The following is a 24,043-nucleotide window of genomic DNA, read 5'->3' as shown; positions in this document are numbered from 1 at the left end:
TCAGATGAATTAAACATCAAAGATATAATACAATGCATAAATTTGCATAGCAGAATAAAATGGGTAGGCGTCTGCCATTTCTGAATATTTAGCTTCCCATTCTCAAAACTGCTCACTATTTTTAATTTTTATGTAAGTAATTATATATACATTTTAAAGATTTTATTTTATTATACCTTACACTTTGTTTGTGCATACGTGCATACATATTACGTCAAGAAAATTAAAAGCATTTGAGCGCAACTTATTCGTTTACGCAATTTTTCATAGAAGAATATTAGGGTGGTTCAGATTTGAATAGAAAAATGGTTTCATCATATCTACAGCTTTAATCTCCTGGAAATTCATAAGCACTATAGTAAATTTAATATGTTGATTTAAAAAACATCTGCTTATTTCAATTTGAGGAAGTGCGCCAAATGTATGCCTCTCAATTTAAGGTGTCCCGGTGGTCTAGAGCTCGAAAATTTAGGGTATTTTCAGGAGTTTTTTTTTACAAAAAAAAACTAAAAACGATATATAACTTTATTTAACTTTTTTCACATACAAAAATGAAAAACAAATATTTTTTAATTTTATATATAATTTTTTATATATTTATAATTACGAAATAATTGAAATAATAATATGATTCTAGTACGAGGGATAGCCATTGATGTTATGAACAACATATTAAAGTTTCATTCGATTCGGTTGAATAATTTGTTTCTGTTGACAACACCAGACCGAAAAAAGTCATTTCGAGATAAGTGAGTTTAAATTTAGAGGCACAGGAAAGCGCGGACCGCTCTCTACTTAGTTAATGGACTGTAGAAGCTATAATATTGGGAATTTAAGATTGAAAATTTTTTATTATTATATTATATTCTTAAGATACTATACTTTCGAAATCATGAAAAAAATCTATTTGTTGAAATTTCTTGACCACGGTTTCCTTTAAATGAACCATACCCTCTCCAACTGCTAGTAGGAGAAAAAATCAGTTCAATCAATAAGTATTACATAAAAATAAATAAATAATTGGCGCGTACACTTCTGTTAGGTGTTTGGCCGAGCTCCTCCTCCTATTTGTGGTGTGCGTCTTGATGTTGTTCCACAAATGGAGGGACCTACAGCTTCAAGCCAACTCCGAACGGCAGATATTTTTATGAGGAGCTTTTTCATGGCACAAATACACTCGGAGGTTTGCCATTGCCTGCCGAGGGGCGACCGCTATTAGAAAAATGTGTTATTAATTTTGCTTTCACCGAGATTCGAACCAACGACCTCTCTGTGAATTCCGAATGGTAATCACGCACCAGCCCATTCGGCTACGGCGGCAGTATTACATATTTCAATGCAAAGTATTACATATTCAATGCAATTCCCCGCATTATTAGTATATTGTTTTTAATGACGATTGAAACGACTTTTTTCACAATTTGGCAGCACTCTGCCGAACTACTAGGCGAAATTCGAGCTGCTCTGCGATGCAATACTACCGTAAGCCATAAAACCATCGCAAGCACATCTCCAAGAAACCCGCAAATGATGAGACATAATTTTATAAATGTGACCAGAAAAAAACTTACAGTTTGAGCGCATATCAGAAGTGCTTCGAATATTGGAAAGGGCGCCAGCACAAGGGTATTGTATCTGAGGGAGATAGAATGTATTTATATTAATAAATATAAAGCGTTTTTCAGTAAGAGCGCTTCAACTTTTTTTTTGAATAAAACACAAACGGTTTGACTTTTTTAACTAATTTTTTTTTATTATCGAGTTTGAACACATGGGCATTTCTCCAATGTCGAATGCGACATTCGTACGCATTCAAAGTGAAAAAAAACATATACCAAAACATTATTTTATTTTGACAAAAGGCGAAAGCTATAGCACTTGATTAGCACTATGATTGGTGCTAAGGTTGATTTTGGGAAATTGTTCGTTTTCAAGATAATTACAAAAAATCAAGCCATTCACATGCGACAAAAACAGAAGTCGCTTTCAAAGCAAAAAAATCAAACACTTTTTTCAGCGAAACCTGAAGAAATATATTAATGCGACTAATTTTTAAATGTTATGCATTGATGTATCTTAATAATGCTTTTTATTTTATTCAAAAATATTAAGTAGTTAATTTTTTATTTAATTTTAATCACTGCATGCGACATTTTGTTCCATCATACTTTTTGTGTTTATTTTTTTACTTTTTATGTAATTACACATGCAAAAGATGATTATAAATGATTTTTAATATATTCAATATATTTATTTTCACAACCAAAATTATAAACTTAACAAAATATCTTCAATAAAGAAAAACAAAAATAAGTATATTAATCTTATATATATACTATGTAAAAACAAAGAACGGAAACTAACTTAACTGAGAATAGTACTACTAATGCCAAATAAAGTTATTTTAATGGAATATGCAGTCCTAGCTGCTTCTAACTGTTGGCCATCGCAACAAAACGAATGGAACTTGGATATACCTGGAATATTTTTCACTTCCTTCCATTTTTGGTCCAACTTATAATGAAGAGACAAATTTTCAATTTGAGCAGATGGCATAAAGTACATTTTAATTCCATTTGTGTTGTTTTGTGCACATTGATAAAACTATAGTGCATCTGGTAAAACAACGTTTTTATATTTTGTTATTTGCCACACTTTTCTTTTCATGACGGCTCCAACTCCATCAACGGCTCCCTTTCCGTGAGAACTGGCATAACTAGTCATTAACATGAAGCGCTTAGCTACTAATTTGCCTTCAATTATAATGGCGTCTTTCTTTCCCGAAGCTTGCACACTAATATTATCATTCTGATAAAAAGCATTGATGGCATTAATTAGGCTTTCTGGTACGGTTCTGTTGGATTGGTTAACGTTTTTCTTTTCTTCAAACTGCTTATATTTTTTTATCAGGACTTCAAGAACTTTTAGCCTTCTGTGCATGTCTTTTGGCATCACTTTCTCCACTTTTTTAACAGCTTTCGCCAAGGTTTGTCTACATTCGTAAGATGCGTTTTGGCTTTGACGTGCATATGACATTCCATTTTCTACTATCTATTGTACATTCAAAAATTTTATATTTTGTATTTACATATACTAATAAAGATATTTTCGAACGAAAATTTATTTTGAATCTGTACATTTTACACTTACGATGTCGTACGCTACAAGCTTTAAATAAGTAAAAAGAGCAAAGCGCTGATTATTTTCCAGCAAAGTTTTTTTTATTTAGTTAGCAATAAAAATATCTATTTGCTACTAATATTTGATGCAAATTGTACAAATACCTTCGACTCACTGATAACAAATGTTATTTTTCAATGTCGCACGCGACATCGAGTTATACGGTAAATCAAAGCAAAAATTTACCTTAATTGGCAATCGCATCGTTCCTTTTACATTTTTCTTACATTCTTTATATATAAACCGAGATTTAAAAAAGCAAATGTCACGGCATAATATATCTTATCAAGATCATTAATCAAAACAAAACATGCAACAGAAATGTTTAAAATGGAACTTTTGCACAGGTTCGACTTTGCATTCGAATATTTCAAAATGTGGTTTGTACAAATGTAAAATTTGTTTACATTAGTTACATTTGATAGATTCCTTATAAAAATATGTTAAAACAACATAATTTTATAGACTTTGAATTTTTTGGCTTCGGTTGACATTTCTGTGGAAATGCCCATATACATTTAAGTATGAAATTCGATTTCTTTTGCATGACCACCGCGTGCACGTTTTACGAAGTCCAATCGTTGAACCCAATTTTCGACCACTCTTTTGCATAAATCGGCCGAAATTCCAGCAATTTCGCGTTCAATATTGGCTCTGAGCTCACAAATTGTCGCCGGCTTGTTACTGTAGACCAATGACTTCACATAACCTCAAAAGAAAATAGTCTAGAGGCGTCAAATCACACGAGCGCGGCGGCCATTCGACCGGTCCATTTCTGGAAATAATGCGCTCATCGAACTTACTCTTCAACAAATCAATTGTAGCGTGTGCTGTGTGGCTTGTGGCCCCGTCCTGTTGATACCACATGTCGTCTAAGTCCATACCATTCAATTGCGGCCAAAAATAATCGTTTATCAAGTCGCGGTATCGATTTCCATTCACAGTAACGTGGCGATCGTTCTCGTCAACGAAAAAATATGGGCCAATTACGCCGCCGGCATGTAAACCGCACCAAACAGTGATTTTTTCGGGATGCAACGGTGCCTCATGAATCACGTGTGGATTGCTTTCTGCCCAGTAACGCATATTTTGCTTATTGACAAAGCCATTGAGCCAAAAGTGAGCTTCATCGTAAAATGGCCGTAATGCTCTTAAAGTAGCAGCAACAGAACGATTATTTTCATAAAAAATTTGCACGATTTGCAATCGTTGCTCAAGTGTGTAGCGTTCCATGATGAAATGTATACTAATGAAGTTTACAAATGACAAGCGAAAAATAAAAAATATTGCGTCGTTCGCCTTCCCTATGGGAAAAAAGTTGAAGCGCACCTATTGAAAAACGCTTTACCATCGGCTCTTTTCTTTAGCGATAAAGTTGCTAATACTCCTACTGATGCCGCTAATCTCTTTGTTGATTTCTTCAAGTCCAATTTTGCATCTGTTTCCGAAGGTGATGAAATTGCTCTTTGGATACCCAACCATCTATTGATTTTGGCAAGTAGTATTGCCCACTGCAGATGTCTTTAGAGGCATTACGCGACTTGAGCTCTCCGCCAACACTGGTACTGATGGTTTGTTTGCTGTTTTATTCAAGCAAAGTGATTCAATAGAGGATGTTAAGCTTTAATAAACCACCAAATTTGGATACTCTTATCAATGCCTGGAAATTGGCTTTCATTTTACCTATTTTCGAGAGCGGTAATAGAAATGATATCAGTAACTATGGGCCTACTTGAAAGTTTTCCGCCACTGCAAAGCTTTTTAAATGCATCATCCAGTACAAATATCTTTTACTGTCAAAAAGATGGTGCGTCCGGAGCAGCATGGCTTCTTTTTGGTCCACTCAACAGTTTCTATTCTAGCTGTCTTCTCGGATGATGGTATCGCTGCCTTTCAATCAGGGTATCAGGTTGACACCAGGTTATACCGAATTCTTTAAGGCTTTTGGACAAGTTTCCCATGTAATATTAAGTAAAAAATTAGCTCGCATTGGCTTCCTCTCAGCCTTCTTGAGTTGGATCCCATCTTACTTGCTTAATCGCTCTTCCTTTTCTTTCTTGTTTTGTGGCTTCGCAAGGTAGTATTCTGACCCGTTTTTTTTTTTTTTGGTTCTGTTTATAAAAGATTTTTGCTCTTGCTGAGCAGTTGACTGTCCGGTGATTTTTGAGCGGATTTTCTTTAATATTCTGGTCAGAGCTCTTCGTAGTTCAGAGCTGTTGTATGTTGGCCTCTCAAAATTTCTTTATGCTCGAACTGCTCCTATTACTAGAGCCTTAAGTGAGTGTAACAAAATCTCCAAATTTGTCGAGATAGATTTTTTTATTTTCAAAAGATCGCCAATTAAAATTTTTTAATATTATATTAACCTTAAAAAATGTCTACTTAGCCTATAAGAATTATATTCATTGGCTTAATAAATAAATGAATACGTGTGACAGAAATAGTAAAAAGTCACTTTTTTTTAACAAACCTCGTATTGATATGCGTGGGAGCAAATGGTGAGAAGAAGAAAAATGTCAGACATCAAAGGAATGCCAAACATTACTTATACGCGTAAATAAGTTACATACGTGGCTGTAAGAGGAGTATTAAAATAATAATTTAAAAAATAGCTGAGAGAGCGGGGACAAGAACCAGCAACAGAAAGAAGATTTTTTTACTAGTACTAAGAATTACAAAAGAATCCATACCATCTGATTGGCTAGGCTGCATAATGTTCCCAGTACACGGGAGTATGCGGTATCTCACTGCTTCACACGGCCTACAAGTTCTTCACAAATGTTCTCTATGAACGAATAAACGAATATGCCGAAAGAATAATTGAAAACTATCAATGCGGATTTCGTAGAGGCAAGTCTACAATTGACCAATGTTTTGTTCTTAGCCAAATGTTTAAAAAACACTATGACTACGGGCTAGATATTCACTGCCTGTTCATTGATTCCAAGCAACAACAGTGTTAAAAGAGATAGAATCTAGCACATTACTGCTTATCCTTGGAATACCTGCCAAACTAATAAGGCTCGTTAGCGCAACGCTCATACATAAGCAACAGTGATCATTCAAAGGAAACTCACAGAGTTGTTTTCTATTGAATCAGGTGTAAAACAAGGTGATGCCTTATCAACAGCCATATTCAATTTGATGCTGCACTTTGTCGTAAGGGAAGTCAACAAAGGAGGTACCTTGATAACTAAAACAACCCAAATATGTGCTCACGCAGATGACATCGCTATTCCCTCAAGAACTAGGATGATTTGAACGAAATTTTCTTAAAAATTAATGCGAACGGTAGTGGTCTTTTTGTGAACTAGGGTAAAACCAAATATCTGGTGAAATCGAGGCAGCCTGCACAGATGTAAAATTTCCTTGTGGCAGCCTATACTTTTTAAATAGTGCAGCATTTTAAGTAATTGGGAGTTATGTTCGCATGTAGGGGTGATTCAACTTCCGCAGTCAGGGATCGCATCAGCGCCGCCAACAAAGCGTATTACGCCCAGCTTAACTTGTTTAAGGCCCGACTTCTGTCTAAAGCTACAAAGTTAACTATGTACAAGACCCTTATTCGATCAATCCTAACGTATAGTTGTGAGCTATGGACTTTTAAGGTTGATGACTGCGCGCAGATTGCTAGCATGGAAAGGAAAATTTTAAGAAAGATCTTTGGCCCGGTAAGAATGGATGATGGTACCTACAGAATTCGATTGAACTCTGAACTGAACGATCTAACTCAGAACGAGACAGCTGTATGTTTTATTAAAGCGCAGCGCACAAGATGCCTAGGTTATATGATCCGTGAAGAAAGTCTTGACAGGAAACCTAATGGAGGTGATGACCAAAGGCAGACCGAGGAACCGTTGGATAGACCCAGTGGAATACGATCTTAAGAAGTTGGGAATACGTAACTACGAAGCAACACCTCAAGATAGACCGCTTTGGAGGATCATTTTGAGGAAAGCTTTGGCGCACCCCGCAAAGAAGAAGAATTCCAAAAATATATATTCAATGTATTCGATAATTTAAAAATTAGCTAAACCAAATGATTCCATAGTAGGTACTTCATTCGCAATATTGCATTCGTAAACTTGATTTTGCCATCACTGTTGTTGTTAATTGTTCAATGCAGCCAATACCAAACACCATTTATCCTCGTAGAAAATCGAAAAAATTAAACGGAAATGTGTGCGTGAGCAAAAAACAAAAGTTGGCGGACGTATCTGCGAAGAGAACCCCATCTACATACAAATACAAGGCTGTGTATTTTCGCATATGTAGTTGTATATAGATGAAACAGGCGGTACTCCACTTGACCTATGTTGTCAGTTGCCGAGTGCAGACAATATGTCAGTTTAATTATTAAAGCGATTGCATGCAACGCGCAGTTTCACAAACTCTTTGTATGTGTTAGCCACCATTGCAACTTTGCAGCGAGTTTGAGTGGCAAATACCAGATACCATTTCAGATATGAAGTAGCGATACGAAAAAGTTCCTACGGTGAGTAGTTGAAAAGGAATCAATTATAAAGAATTCGCGCTGGTGTGCTTGCGTGTGAAAACAACAGAATATATATTTAATTTCACTTACGGCAACCGAATGATGAAACTTGAACGGGCAGGGTATGGAATAATAAGAATTAATTCTATAACTTTCGGAAAATATAAAATATGGGCTCTTCCGCATGCTCCATGAAAATTGTGGTCATGTGATTGGATCAGCCTTACGAAGCCTTGCATAGGAAAGTGTCGCACTAAGGGTAAATTTTATTTCTGGTTCTTCTTTATGATTGGAGCGATAACCGCTTAAACGATTTTCGCCGAGTTTAGGAAAGCGCGCCAGTCGTTGCTTTCTCGTGCTAATCGGTGCCAGTTGGACACACCAAGTGAAGCCAATTCCTTCTCCTCCTGATCTTTCCAACGCAGAGGAGGCCTTTCTCTTCTTCTGCTACCACCAGCTGGTACCACATCGAATACTTTCAGTGCCAGAGCGTTTGTATCCATTCAGACGACATGCCCCAGCCTACGTAGCCGCTGGATTTTTAAAAAGCTTATACAGCTCATCGTTCCATCACCTGCGATACTCACGCCACCAAAGCGCAAGGGTACAAACATTTTTCACAAAATCTTTCTCTCAAGCACTCCAAAGGACGCCTCATCGGATATTGTCGTTTACCAAGCTTCCGGATCATAGCTTCTGTTCAATACTTTACTCACCGTTTCAGCGCAAATCAGCGGAAAAATAGTTCCAAAAAAAATTGTTCGCATTCATCAGTTTTATTCTCGACTTCGGTCAGCTTGCAATTTGCGTTATCTGCGCGATTCGGTTTGAAATTCTACGCACCCAGTTTTAAAGCTTATTGCTCGCATCCACCATCTTTACGCGCGGTTCCACTTTGAGAGTGCTCTGGTATCATTACGATCAGTTAAAGGCCTCCAAACGTTCGGTAAGGATAAGGAAAGAAACCAGATAGGTGGAAAAAGGAAGAAGAGCTTTGGGTTAGAGAAGGACGACCAACGGTGGCTGTTTACGTGCGTATTACCCGCTTCATGCTATTGATGAATTTCACCAGATGTGTGATATTAAAACCCGCAATATCCACAGGTGTAACGAAAAAGTGAGAGGCCAGATGTCTAAAACTTTCCCTGACGGGAACAGGGCAGCTGAGAAGGAGGTGCTGAGATGATTCCATCTCCTACTCCAGACAGCTTTTGCAAAAAGAACTTGAAGCAATCTCAAGTCTAGCCGCATGGACAGCTAACGGGGAAAGCCCGGTAAGAATACCCACTGCCGGCTGCGGCTTTGTTAGCTTTGGAAATTCTCTCAATCGTCCCCGATCTACCGATGTCCAGAAGGATCTCACTAGTCCAGCACTCGCTGAAGTGACGCGAGGTTCATCTTTTTTTCCAGGAGCAGATCACAGGTTCTCAAGGGAGTCCCAATCCTCTCATTTTGTGCTGAAACCGTTTCTAGGGCATCCTGTCTAGCCAGCTCATCAACCCAGCACTTTCCTTCTATGCCGCTGTGACCGGGAACCCAAATGAGTCTAAGATCGACGTATTCGGATGCAATCGGAAGAGAAGTCAGGCTTTCCCTGTCTAATTTCGAACGCACAAATAAAGAGCCTATCGCCCTAATTGCCGCTTAGCTGTCGGCGTAGATATTTATATCCTTTACAATAATAACAGAAGTAAGCAACCAATCCACTGCTTCCTTAATTGCGGCTACCTCCACTTGTGTACCTACATAAAAGGCCTTATGTAAATGTATTCCATAAATTTGCTTGTAGAATCTGCTAAGCAGTTTAAATAAACTTTCAACATTCTAGTTGAGTTGAGTAACAGATATGTACAAAAATTTGTTAGATTTTAACATTAAATAATTTTCGAGTCAACGCACTCATGGCACCCAAAACGCGCACACATGGAAAAAATATGCATCTAAAATAAAATAGCGAAGATATTTTACGAAACTTTCACAAAGTGTTGCCGTCGTCATAACGCACTTGAGAGAGTGATGCAAAATGGTATGCGATATCCATTAGAGCTTCTAAGATAGGCAGACATTTGTCGTACCCTGCAGGGAAAACCAGAAGTAGTGAAACAAAGCATCTGGTTCAGATATTATACAAAATCGTCACTTTTGAACTGATTACGTTGCAAGTAACGACAACTTTGCACAGCTTATGGCGATTTCAAAGCGGAAAATTATGCGTAAATACATACATATAAAGAACTAGCGCAAGACTAGCCCCTAGAACAGGTCTCAAATTGGCAATTTAAGCCTTAATTGTAACCGAATTTACCATACAAAGATTGTAATAATGAATTTCTGATGAACACTTAGTTGACAATAAATGTTTGCCAGATTCTCTATGCAATGTGAAGTCTCTTTAATGAGAAAATTAAATACGATGAAAAGAATATTATTATAGGCGTCTTCAATTCGTCAAGTGCTAGCAGGTGGCAAATAGATGAAAGAACTGGTATAGAGCTCCGTATAATTATATTTGTTTTCAATGTTGTTGTTGACTGTAGACTAAAAACTAAACAATCTCATGGAGTGTGAATACAATAGGCAATACAAAAAGAGAATTCGCAATATTGAAGCCAACGATGATAGATTTACCAAGTTCGCTCTTTAACTATGGTGAGAAAGGAAATAGTGAGGGGAACTTTGGCTGCCACGTCAATTGGGAGATTCTGCCGAGTTCTGCATGCACACTTCACACATATTCACACAGTCGTCCAATCAGACGTTGTTAAATAGCAACGAAGTAATATGAACGAAGGCTGTGTTGATACAAGGACGATATAGGGTTTTCCAATAACAGCTGTTATCTATCGCTATTGAGAGATGATTAACAATTTTTTATGGCCGGAATTGGATGGTATTGATCTGGACAACGTTTATTTTCAACAAGATGGCGCTACATGCAACGAAACCATTGATCTTTTACGGGAAAAGTTTCCGGACCGTGTTATCTCTCGAAAAGGTGATCACCCTGTGACTGTTTTATTTTTTGGGGCCACGTAAAAGGGAAAGTCTACGGCAACAGCCCAGGTCGATTCAAGACCTCAAAGATGGAATTCGTGAGGCTATCGAGGACATAGGGCAGCCACTTTGCTATTCGGTTATGGAAAATTTCATGAAAACGATATTGTCCTGTAAGCGTGGTCGTGGTGGTCATTTGCCTGATGTTATTTTCCACTATTAACGGCATACCTTCCTCTGTATAATGAAATAAACAGCCGATCATTTATATTAAAAAATAGCATTTTTCTTTGAATATCAAAATAACACCTCTTATTGGAAAACCCTATAGATACCAGGTTTGCTTGTTAGGTATGGTGAAAAAAATGTTGATGGGAACTTTAGATTCACTAAGCTAGAGCTAAATTGAAATGTCATTGGTTGATTTTTTTCGTATATCACCAACACAATCGTGTGTGAACCTGGTCCTTCGGCTTCGAAACGAGTTCGTGTCCAGAAATCGACCAAGATGGTGTTAGCATCAGTTTTTTGGGATGCGAAAGGAATTTTGTTTGTGTGCTACTTGCAAACTGGTCAAACAATAAGTTCTGAATATTATTGCAACCTTTTAGATCAGCTGAAGGAAAAACAATCGTGAAAAAGACCTTTGCAACAGGAATAAATTCTTTTTCATCAGCACAATGCACCGAGCACAAAAACATTATGACAATGGCAGAAATCCATGAGTGAAAGCTCGAATTGTTGGAGCATCCACCGTACTCACCAGATTTGTCCCCTAGCGACTGCCATCTGTTCGCAGACCTAAAAAAAACTCATGCGTGGAAAGTGTTTTTCATCAAATGATGAGGTCACAACAGCTGTGGAAGCATATTTTGTAGTACTTCCAGATCCTCACTTCAGGGTTGGAATTCCTAAATAGGAATCTCGTTGGACCAAGGCTATTGATGCTCGGGGAGATTATACTGAATAATAAAGCGTATTTCGAAGCATCGAACTGAGCGGTAAAACTTATTGAACAACTTGGGTGAGTGGGAATGCGGTTCAGAGTTGCCGAATCCGTCCTAAATTTGAGTCAAGAAATGTGTTTCACTAGTTTATTTTTTACCTACTGGGTAGGTGCAAGTATTCTACATATAAATACGAGCATTAAGAAGTGTTGAAATTATTTCAGCATTAAAAGTAACTGCACCTCACTTATGCCTTGGAAGACATTTCTGGTAAATGCACCGCCAAAAACTAAAATTTCAAAGTTTAAGAGTTATCAATTTAACACCGTCATTGCTGTCTAAGCCATTCTCAATGTAGCTGCGTTGCTTCTGGCGTTTGTGTGCATGCTAAAGGGTGTGCAAAATGAAGGCATCTTAAAAAAATGTACAAACATTTTTGCTTTGTTTTTGTTTCGAATACCACCAGACTATAGCACCAGGACTTATTGACATATTTTGATACTTTATTTGGTTCTTATTTAATTTTTTAAGAAAATTTATAATATATTATAATATATCTGCAAAATCCATTTAAATCCAACTTTCGAAGTTTGTGCACATTAAAAAAAAAAATTAATACTTGTTCACCAAAGTTTGACAGTTTTAATCAGAATCGTTAGAAAAATTTTGGGTACACAGTTTTTAAGCCCATTGAATTCTTTTATAATAAAGTGCAAGATTTGAATTTTTCTTTTTTTTTTGCTGGCGGTCTTGTGCATTTTCTTCATATAATGAATGCTCGACATATTTTTTATATGTATAAATGTAATATTTAAAAAAATATATTTAAGTAATTTATATTAAAAAAAAATTTAATTTTAAGGATTTCTCACGATGGTTTTAAGCTTTAACTTGTTTTAGGAAAATCCTTTACAAAATCCTTTGAAGCGTTTCACATTTTTGGATACTCTGTACAATTTGATGCAGGGATATCTGATCGTAGTTGTTAGATGGGCAACGGATTGCGGCCTGTCGGTGAATCTTCTTAAGACGGACTTCGTGATAAAGGGTGTTTTTTTTAGAGGTTAGGTTTTCAAGTTGGCACTACTTTTTTCGTAGATGGTCTTTTTGACAGCTGTTACTTGATTTATGCTCAGTTTGGTTTGCCATTTCATAATGAATAGACTTACACCTGAACAACGTTTGCAAATCGTGCAAATTTGGGCCCAAAACGAGATGGCCACCGATCCCGATTTTCACAAGAAAATTTTGTTTAGCGATGAAGCTCACTTTTGGTTGAATGGGTATGTCAATAAGCAAAATTGTCGCATTTGGAGTGAACATAATCCACAAGCCATTGCTGAGAAGCCGTTGCATCCTCAAAAAGTCACTGTTTGGTGTGCTCTATGGGCAGAGGGAATCATTGGTCCATATTTCTTTAAAAATGAAGCCGGCCATAATGTTACAGTCAATGGAGAGCGCTATAGAGCCATGATTAATGACTTTTTCGTGCCTGAATTGGACGATGTTGATGTGGACGACCTTTGGTTCCAACAAGACGGCGCTACATGCCATACAGCCAACGCAACAATCGATTTATTGAAGGAAACTTTTGGTGAGCGCATTATCTCGCGCCGTGGACCTGTGGCGTGGCCTCCAAGATCGTGCGATATAACACCGCTGAACTATTTCTTGTGGGGCTATATGAAGTCGCTTGTCTACGCAGATAAGCCCGAGACGATTGACGTCTTGGAAGAGAATATTCGGCGCGTTATTGCTGACATACGGCCCCAATTGCTGCAAAAAGTGGTCGAAAATTGGGCCTCGGCTGGAATTTATTCGAGCCGGCCGCGGCGGCCACTTGCCCGAAATCATTTTTAAAACATAATGGCAAACCCTTATCTTTATAATAAAGCTAAATTCTTGGCCATAACATTAAATTATATACGTTTTATTTCATCTTGAAAACCTAACCTCTAAAAAAAACACCCTTTATTTACGAGGAAATATAAAATACCCAGAACCCAACTTCCCTCCATAGGGGGCACTGCTCTGATGCTTTCTGACAAGGTGAAGTACCTAGGTATTATCCTTGACAGCAAGCTTACATGGAAGCCCAATATTGAGAAAAGAGTGAGGAAGTGGAACTCACTAGAAAGGACAACATTGATGAAGAAGCTGGAGAGAGTTCAGAGGTCGGCACTCATTGGAATCAATGGGTCGCTTCGAACGACTCCTACTCTGGCGCTCAACGCAATGTTAAATGAGGTACCCGTAGCCATCGCTGGCAGAATTACCACTGCACGTACCGCAATTAGACTGAGGAGTTCGGGCTATAGGCTCAACCTCACTTATGGGTACTCAAGCATCCTTAGAACCTTCGAGTTCATCCCCCTGTCAGCGGATCAATGTATACCCTCGCTTAGTCCAACCGAAACTTTCTCCATTCATATTCCATCAAGGGAAGAGTGGGGCTACACTTGGGGACAGGGTCTGGTGAACTTGTTCACGGTTGGATCGAAGTTGAAAGGAAAGCTAGGCGGAGGAGTTTTTTGCGAGGAGCTCCCCATCAGATTCAAATTCAGGTTACCGGCCCACTGCAGTGTGTTCCAGGCAGAGGTAGCCGCAATCAAATAGACAGCTGATTGGCTGCTCACATGTGTACTAACAGTCCAGAAAGTAAATATTTACTCCGACAGCCAAGTGGCAATAAGGGCCCTCGGGTCAGTGACGGTGCATTCGAAACTGGTCAGGGAATGCCTGGCCTCACTTTCGACTGCGCCCGAATTATTTGACATAAGCCCCATCTGGGCTCCTGGTCATAGCGACATTGCGGGAAACTGTGAGGCGGATGGTGATTTCCCCGCGAAGGGAGAGAATTGGGATCCCCCTGACTACCTGCGGTCTGCTCCTGGAAAAATGAGCTTCGCGCCAACTCAGCAAGCGTTGGGCAAGTACACAAACTTGTAAGGTCACGAAATCCTTCTGACCACGTGTAGATCGGGGGCGCTCGGGCGAGCTTCAGAGGTTGACAAAATATCAGGTCTCGAATCTCGTGGGGTTTCTCACAGGACACTATGCGCGAGGAATGCATGCTGTGAGATGTGGAATTACCTCTAGTTCTTTTTGCGTTGGATGTATGGAGGATGGGGTGGAATCATCTCAGCACCTTCTCCTTAGCTGCTCTGCTCTGGCGGAATTAAGATCCAGGCATCTTGCTTTTACTTCTTTGCGACGCTTGCTAATATAGCCGGCGTTGACATTAAAAATCTGATGAAATTCATCAGCAGCACAAAGCGGTTGACGCAAACGCATCACAGTCATCGTTCATAATCCATGCACTCTAAACCCACCCTCCTAACCATCCCAACACCACGTCTCCCCGCCCTCTTCTTTCATCCCATCGGTTTTCTCTTTCACCTCACCTCCTTCATAATGGTATCAGAAAGGACGAATCCGTTTATCCTCGTCCAAGTGTGCTAATTCCTTGGCAACCATTCCAACCTACCTACATACCAAGTCAGGTCCCAAATCGAGTTCAATCCCGAACCAGTCCAAGAAACACAAACACTCCTCCTATTAATCTCGAAAATGGTCCAGATTGCTGAGCATAAAATCCGACTGTTGCGGTTCCTGCTCTGCTCTACACTGCTTATCCTAAGATGTAGTATCCGGTGTTCATTTATGAAGTTGAGAACGTGATTGATAATACAAAAGAGAAATATTGCCTGAATTATTCTTTTATTTCTGGTAGCTAATTTCATGGCATTTTTTTAATATAATATCAAGCATAGGTATGTCCGCTGCGACTACGAGTTACATGGTCCATTCGATCAGTCTAATTTTGACCACTTTTTCCAATAAATCTGAATTATAAATCTAAGTGAGCCCAGTCACAAAAGTGTGACGCAGCCGATGGTAATTTAGCTTCAATTCTTGCTCGAGCTGCATTTTATAGGCACGTAAGCCAAGATTCCACGTAGTCGACGAATTTTCCACGTAGTCGAATGACAAAGGCCAACAAGTTGTCAACGACGACGAATCCACATTTCGGCGTCTTCTGCAACATTTTGCTCTATGAACTTCGCGAACAAATTTAAAATTTTTTTTTCAAACTAAATTTCCACAATTTGGAAGTATTTTTCTTTTGGAGCGTTAAACGATTCATGATGGCTTGCAAAACCTTATTGAACAGAAATGTCAACACAGTTTGACATTCTCAGCTGTCCAACCATCGAGAGTTCTCATGCAGCTAAGAAACACCCGATAGAAGATTGCGCAGTTTAAAGTGGAAAAAGAGCGCGTAACTGAGCGGTGACGTAATTGCAAATTAGAGTTGTGAGAGAAGTAAGGCAACAGTGTCAGAATAGCAGATGGGTTAAGTTAATGTAAGCAAAGAGAGTAATAGAAAATAGAATATAAGAAAGAAAATAGTAAAAAAATGAAAGAAAGCAAATAGCAAAAGAAAATTTGTTGGAAACAAAAATCTAAAATTAAGCCAGCTCAACAGCTGATGCTGTCAAATTCACTGAGAGCTGAGTAGCGGCACGTTAATATGCGCAATTTTCTTCACTCTCTGCTTTTTTTATTTGATTATTTATTGTGATATGTTTCGTCATATTTATCACAGCGGAAGCGAATTGGGCTGTACTAATCTATCATTAAATTTGCATAATTTGCAATCAAAGTTCGGTGGGAAGGCAAAATTCTGTAAATTTCACATCGCAGTGCTAAATCACCTCTTAAGGGGTTACATACGCCCAGCAGCGCGAAAAATGCGATAAAGGAAAAACTGTTTATAGAAAGGATAACAATAGATATAAATATAAAAATTTTTTACTCATTGTTTATTAGTACTTAAACTTAAACAAATTTATTTTAATTTTTTATTTATTTTAAGAGGTCGCGGTCGACCAAACAACTCTTGGAGAAGGTAGATGTTGCGCGAACTAGCAGATGCCGACACCTCATGGGACGGTGCAAAAACAACCGCACAGAACCGTGTACGATGGAAGAGTCTTGTCGAGGGCCTATGCTCGCGAGAGGAGTGAACAAAAAAAAACGAAATCACGTGACCCAAAGTACAATGAAAAAAGATGCTCTACGGATGTTGATGGATCTGTAAAAGGTAAAAAAAAAATGTTGTAAAATAAAGTTTTAGTTATGGTCTGTCGAACCGGATTTTTGAATTTCGAAAAATTTTTCAATTTATTGCATTTAAAATATAAATAAATATCACACTTTAATTATGCTTATACATTTTTTTAATAAAAATAGCAAAAATTAAATCTATAGAGAATTAAAAAAAAAGCCGCATCAAAAAATGTGAAACGGCATCAAAAAATATTAAAAACTGTATGAGTTATCATGCAGACTATACCGGAGAAAGTAGTTTCGAGAAGAACGAGTTTAAAGTTTGAGGTACAGGACGCGCGGACCTCTACCTAGTTAATGGGCTGTAGAAGCTATAATATTGAGAGTTTCCGCATGAAAATTCTGGACGTATGTAACACCTTAATAATAACTATAACCAAACTTGGATTCTATTTTCCAACTAAAGTATCAGCCTGTTTGTTTCTATTGGCATACTAATTTCTACTTCATGGGAAATTCCTATGTTTTTATGGCAATCGGTTTGATAGTACCGGCTAATATTTGACTCCATGCCTCTTTGCAAAACCGAAAAAAATGGCGTATTCCAGCGCACATCTCTTAGTTGTTCATTATATCACCGCTACTGTCCTCAATTTACGATTTTTTAATTGAACTTTAAAATAATGTCACTAATATCCTTCTACTTGCATTTCTTCTTCTTTCACCTGCTGGTGACATAACTTGACGTGCATAACTTCCAATAGTTGTTGTTTTTAAAAATATTGATCTAAAAATGTTTGCAGATTCTTGGTACATTTCACTTAAGCCGAACGAAAAATTGCTGAATTAGCAAAAAGCATATTCGCACTCACAAATATTTGTGGAATGCAGCCACCAGAACCAACTTTAGTATTCATGAATATCATTTACCAGTGGTGCCATGCTGCCGTTCACATATACAAACAGGAAATTGCAAATATGCCACTTTTTTCCAGCAACAATATCCGGCAGCGGTGGGGCAACCGGAAAAAATTACAAACACGCCCGAAGAAGTGGGCCATGAAAAAGCGCACAAATTGAAAATAGTAGCCACAAAAAAATACAAAGTACTAAAATGGTAGTAATGGCAAACGTGGCACTAGTTGGTGAAACTGTAAATACAAGAGGTAAGTGATAATGAAAAATTGTACAAAAATGAATGCAGAAAGAAGCTAACAATGCCCTAAAAAGCGATCAAATCGTAAAATAGCAGTGGGAGGACGAAGAACGCTGAAAAGTTTGCTAAAAATAGCATCAAAGTTGGAAGAAAGTACTGTGAAAATAATAGCACAATTTGAACTCATCAATGACACCAGTGCGGCTGGAGCAGACGCGCGCAGTTGTTGCTGCAGCAGGTGTCCCAAAGCCTGCCCGTCTGTTCGGTGAATTGCTGGCATTCGAGGCATGCAACGTGCCACACGTGCTGCAATTCTTGGCGCACAGTAGCCGGAAATGAAGAAAAACTCAAGCCAAATTGGAAAAATGAAGAAAAAAACAAAAAAAAAAAAAATGCCAAAAAGAAACTGACTATGCTGGAGACAAAATACCAGCCAAGTCTCAAAAGGAGTAGATAGGATATACTAATAGACGGCAAACTTTAGGTTAAAAACTTAAATGGCCCGCACTGCTCCCTTCATCTTGGCATGCATATGCAACAGAGATGTTGAAGAGATGACACTTCGAGCAGGTATCTACACCCAACAACATAACTTCTGTCACCAACACATAACCAGCTTTTTAGTCGCATACACTTTTTACATATGAATGGCTGTATGTATGCACATACATACACACATACATACATGCTTGAATGCAGGGGTGTTGTGCTGCTGAGGGTTGCATCAATTGCGCATTTTTGCGGCGCACCTGATGCACTTGGAAAATGTCATTTGCGGCGAGGTTTGTAGAGTTGGCGCGTAAACGGAGATAGACATGGCCTCCGTGGCTATGAATAGTTGGGTAAGCAGGCAGACGCCACTCTCTCAGGCCATCTGAGAACACATAACGTTGAGGTAGATATGTATATGTAAGTGGGTGTGGGACGTGGAAAATTCAACGTTAAATGGCAGCGAAAACTTTTAAATTGGCAGGTTTGCGTATACGCAAAAGCAATCTTAACTATAAAAACTGATTCGGTTTAAACTAAAATGAAGTGTGGGATATCTGTTGCAGAGACATACATACATAAGTATGATACGTGGAAGCTATTGTAAACTTGTGTTAGATGACACAGGTGTCGTAACATGTAATGCCTCATATTTAAACCGCGACGGAAAACTCGTATTTAAATATTAATGCGCAGTTAAGTTGAATGGCACACAGATACACACACCAAAAGGGATATAAAAACACCAAATACAAGAAAAATGTAAAACAAAAAATTATAAAATTATAAAATAAATTAAATAATAAAAATTTCTAAATTACATAAAAAGTAAAAAAATTAAGAGAGTAAAAAAAACTAAAATAAAAAAACATTAAATTAATTAAAAAATATAAAATTATATTAAATTATGAAATAAATAAAATCAATATAAAATAATCAAAATCAAATAAAAAATTAAAATGTATTAAATTAATAAAGACATAAATTAACATTAAAAATGAAATAAAATTAAGCAAAATTATGATAAAATAAAAAAATAATAAAAATTAAACGAAAAAGAAATGAATTAAATGGAATTAAGTTATATCACAATAATTATAGAAATGAAGGTGGAACGAAAAACTTAAATAGAATTAAAGGAAATAATATAAACAAAATTGAAAACAAATAACAAGAAGAAAAAAATTAAAAACAAAAAATTTAGAGAAAAACAGATTTAAAGAAATAATGTAATTAAATAAAACAAATTAAATTAAATTAAATTAAAATAAATTAAAAAGTTTTCAAATAAATACAAAAAAAATAAAACTGTATTAAAGTAAATGCAGGAAAAAATAAAAAAAAAGAGAACAATAAAGAGAATCAAGAAACTAAAACATCAATAAAATAATGCAAAAACCAATTTAATTTCATTTAAAAAACTTCAAATAAAAATAAAAAAATAAAATTGTATTAAACAAAGTAATAAACTTGGCAAAAAGAAAAAAAAACTAAACCGAATAAAATAAAAAAATAAATAAATTTTTTAAATTAAAAAAAGCATGAAAATAAAACCAGTGCGGGAACAAAAAAAATAATAATTAAAATTAAAATAAAAAAATAACTAAAATTGTATTAAATTAAATTAAATAAAAACATTAACAAAAAAGAATAAAAAAAGAGAAAACAAAAGAAATAAAGAACGAATGAGATTAAATACGGCAAAATTAGATTTAAATTAATTACAAAAAAGAAAATAAAAATAAATAAATAAAATTTTACTAATTTAAATTATATTAAAAATAGCTTTAAAAATCTAATAAAATGATGTGAATGAAATTTAAAAAAAATAAGATGAAAGACAATAATATAAAATTAAATAATAAGTTAAAAGTAATAAAATAAAAAACAAATTTAAATAAAAAAAAAAAATAAAAATAAAAGAAAGAAGATGAGATTAAATAAAACGAAATGAGTTTAATTAAATTAAAAAACAAAACTTTATATAAAAACAGAAAAACTAAATTGTATTAATGCAAATTATGTGTAAAATACCTTCAAGTAATAAAGGGGGGTTAAATTTCAAGGGCCGATGTTGAATGTGAACCACACCGTTCAACGACACCGTTGGACTTCTTTCTTTGGAGTGATTTGAAAGAAAAGGTGTACGTCGATAAGCCAGCAACAATTCAAGAGCTAAAGGATGAGTTAATTCGGCAGATTAACGGCATAGAACCTCAATTATGCCTCAGCGACATCGAAAATTTGGACCATCGGATGGAGGTGTGACGCCAAGGCCGCGGCGGCCATTTTACCGATATTTTGTTCCATAAGTAATTGAGCCATACCAATATTATCATAATAAAGAGAAATTACAATAATTTAAAAAAAAAAATTATATAATATTTTATTCAAAATCAACACCGGCCCTTGAAACTTAACCTTAACTTACAAAGAACGTAATAAAGGACATCAAATAAAGAAGAAAATATAATAAATTACGACAAAAGTAAACCAAATAAGATTAAATTAAATTATATAAAAAATTAAAGTAGAATAAAGAAATAAAACAAAATAAAGGAAAATATTATAAAATAGAATAAATAAAAACAGATTAAAAGTAAAATAAAAAAATTTAGAAAGTAATAGACATAAAAAAATTAAATTAAATTAAATTAAATTAGAAAAAATACAATTAAAAATAAAAAAATAAATTTTATTTATATAAATTAAAATTTAAGGGAAATATGTAAATAAAAAATAAAATAAATTTGATCATAATAAAATTATATTAAGTGAAATTAAGTAAAGTAAAATTAAATTTAGTTCAAATAAAAAACAATTTGATAAAACTAAGTTATTTAAATAAAATTTAATTTGTTTAAATGAAAGTTAAAGTAGAATAAAAAGAGTAAAATAAAAAAATAAAATTGAACTGAATAAATAAAATGAAATTAAAAATACAATATAACTAAAAAAAAAAAATTAATTAAACTTAAAAAGTTGTGTAAAAGAAATATATAATAAACATTTTTTTATAAAATTCAATCAAACTATAAACAAATTGGAAAAAATAAAGTGGAATAAAGGAGAATAACATAAATTAAAAAATAAAAATATAGAAAACAATAGAAATAAAAAAATTTAAAGTAAATCAATGAAATTTAATTTAATTGAATTAATTTGAGTTAAATGAAAATAATAATATATAATATATAAATATAATTGGCGCGTGCACCCTTTTTGAGTGTTTCGCCGAGCTCCTCCTCCTATTTGTGGTGTGCGCCTTGATGTTGTTTCGCAAATGAAAGGACATACATTTTCAAGCCGACTCCGAACGGCAGATATTTTATTTATGAGGAGCTTTTTCATGACAGAAATACACTCGGAGATCTTGCCATTGATAGAGATCGGAGATCTTGCCATTGAGATACCTATAATTTTTAAAAACGTGTTATTTTGATAGAGAAAGTTTTTGCCCATCAAAGTTTTGCCTATCATTTAGTAACTTAGACTCGAAATTAGTCGCTTTGGGTTTATAGAGCATAGTGTCGCAAGCTTATTTCTATAATAGTCATATCTAAACTGTAAGTTTACTGATGAAAACGGTGACTATGCTAGTAAACGAAATTACCTCTCTCTAAGGTCGGAAAATCCATACGTGATGTACTCAGCCCATCAATTAATTGACTTTTTGTCCGATCATCCAATTCCGATAATCGAATTATAACGAAGACTATTGGTGCCTTTAGAACTACGATTTCACCCCGTTAGATTTTCTTATGGGTGGGCAATAAAGTTTGAAGAATGGAAAATGCGCTAGAATCACTTAAGAAGAGTATTATAACCTATTCACTACCTTTGTAACTGGAAAATTTGTAGTTTTAAAATCAATTTATTTCAGTCTTTTGAAGTGTGTAAATATAATAAACATTTTACGGTAATATAAAAAAAAACCTCTGAAATTGCAAAACTGATTTGTTTCCATCGCTTCATTAATCATTTTCGAATTTTCTTTTGTCATGCATCTGTAATATTTTATATGAAATCTTCACAGAAATTTCCATAACCAAATGGGATTTACTCACTTTCACATCGTCACCAGAAAAATCAATTTCATTTTCATCTACATTTAAATGGCGTTCCACCGAGAGTCGATCCAACAAGTCATTGCTTAAAATTGAGTCCGAAAATTATTTTCAATCACTCCAAACCCAAACTGTGCAAAGTAATTTGGTCGGATAGACCATTCAACCAAGATTTAAGTTCGCACCAGCTGACAACAGCTGTCCTAAGCAGCGACAACACTCACCAAAACTACTGTCAAAACTGACGTTGTCAGAAATTTGCAATTCAAAATCATTTGTAGCACACGACTTACTGTACTACACAGACGCAAGTTGAGCAGTCGAGCAGCTGATGCGCTGAAACGCCTAAAACTCTGCAGTGCATTCGATTTAAATAGCAGAGACAGCAGCTACAGATTTTGGGGAGCGCAGTAAAAAGACGACGACAACAAAAACGCATACAAATATGCGAATCGGAATACCCAAATGTTGGTGTGTTTGGGCAGAAACCGGAAGTGGATAGATAAGAGGTTAGGTATTTTTAGTTTTTATTTTTTATTTTAGTTTCTTCTTTTATTCCTTTTCAAAGTGCGTGCCATATGATGAGACAATGAAAAGGCAAAAACAATTCACAAAGGAGAATAATAATAATAGATTAGCGTGTAACTCTGTGAAAGGTGTTTGGGCACAGCTTCTACTGCAGTTTCACAAGTGTTCGTCTTGCTGTTTTTCCACAAATTAAGATATCTTCAATTGGCGATCGAACAGAGGACTCTCTGCCTTTTTGTTATAAACAAACGCAGCAGACCACGCCATTAGGTGACGCATGGCGGAGGAAAGCAGGCAAACGTAAGAACCAACTAGCGCGAAAACCTAAACGCAAGTGAATTGGATGCGCCGGAAAGTCTTACTTATATGTATAATACCATATTTATATTAACCACTGCTGCCTTCCCGGTACCTTTTGAAAGTAAAGGAAAGACCTTAACGGAGAATAAGCTTTGATGCTGAATCATCATTGCAGTCTGGAAATGCGGTTTTAGCCTGCATCGGTTTATTTCTAAAACTTTATCATGCCAATAACGAAGAGTTGAAGGTATTGGCAATAAAAAGCGTCCCAGCTGTCTTAAAGTGAATGCACCATTTGTGTCAAAAGTGACATGACATGTTGAAGTGCGATTCATAAATGGAACTTAATTATTTAATTTCAGCTCATTTAAATTTTAAGCAGTTTTATTTAATCTACAACAGCTTAATGGTATTTAATGTAATTGTATTAATTTATTTTCTTTAACTTTATTATGTTTGTTATATAATTGGCGCTTACACCCTTTATAGCCATTTGGACGAGCTCCTCCGCCTATAGTATTTGAGGCGAGCGCCTTGACACTGTTCCGTAAATGGATTTTTGGAAATTGTTTTCCATAACATAAATTAATTCAATTTAATTCTTACAATCCTATTATTATTTTCACTACAGTGGCCGCCGTAGCCGAATTGGTTAATGAGTGACTACCATTCGGAATTCGGAGAAAACGTAGGCTTGAATCTCCATGAAAGACCAAAATGAAGAAAAGGTTTGTTTCTAAAGCGGTTGCCCCTCGGAAGGCAAAGGCAAACCTCCGATTGTATTTCTGCCATGAAAAAGCTCCTCATAAATAAA

This window comes from Anastrepha obliqua, chromosome 3 (assembly GCF_027943255.1).
Source record: "Anastrepha obliqua isolate idAnaObli1 chromosome 3, idAnaObli1_1.0, whole genome shotgun sequence".
NCBI classification, from domain to species: Eukaryota; Metazoa; Arthropoda; class Insecta; order Diptera; family Tephritidae; genus Anastrepha; species Anastrepha obliqua.
The sequence above is the reverse complement of the archived record's forward strand: the minus strand, read 5'-3'. Positions refer to the sequence as shown.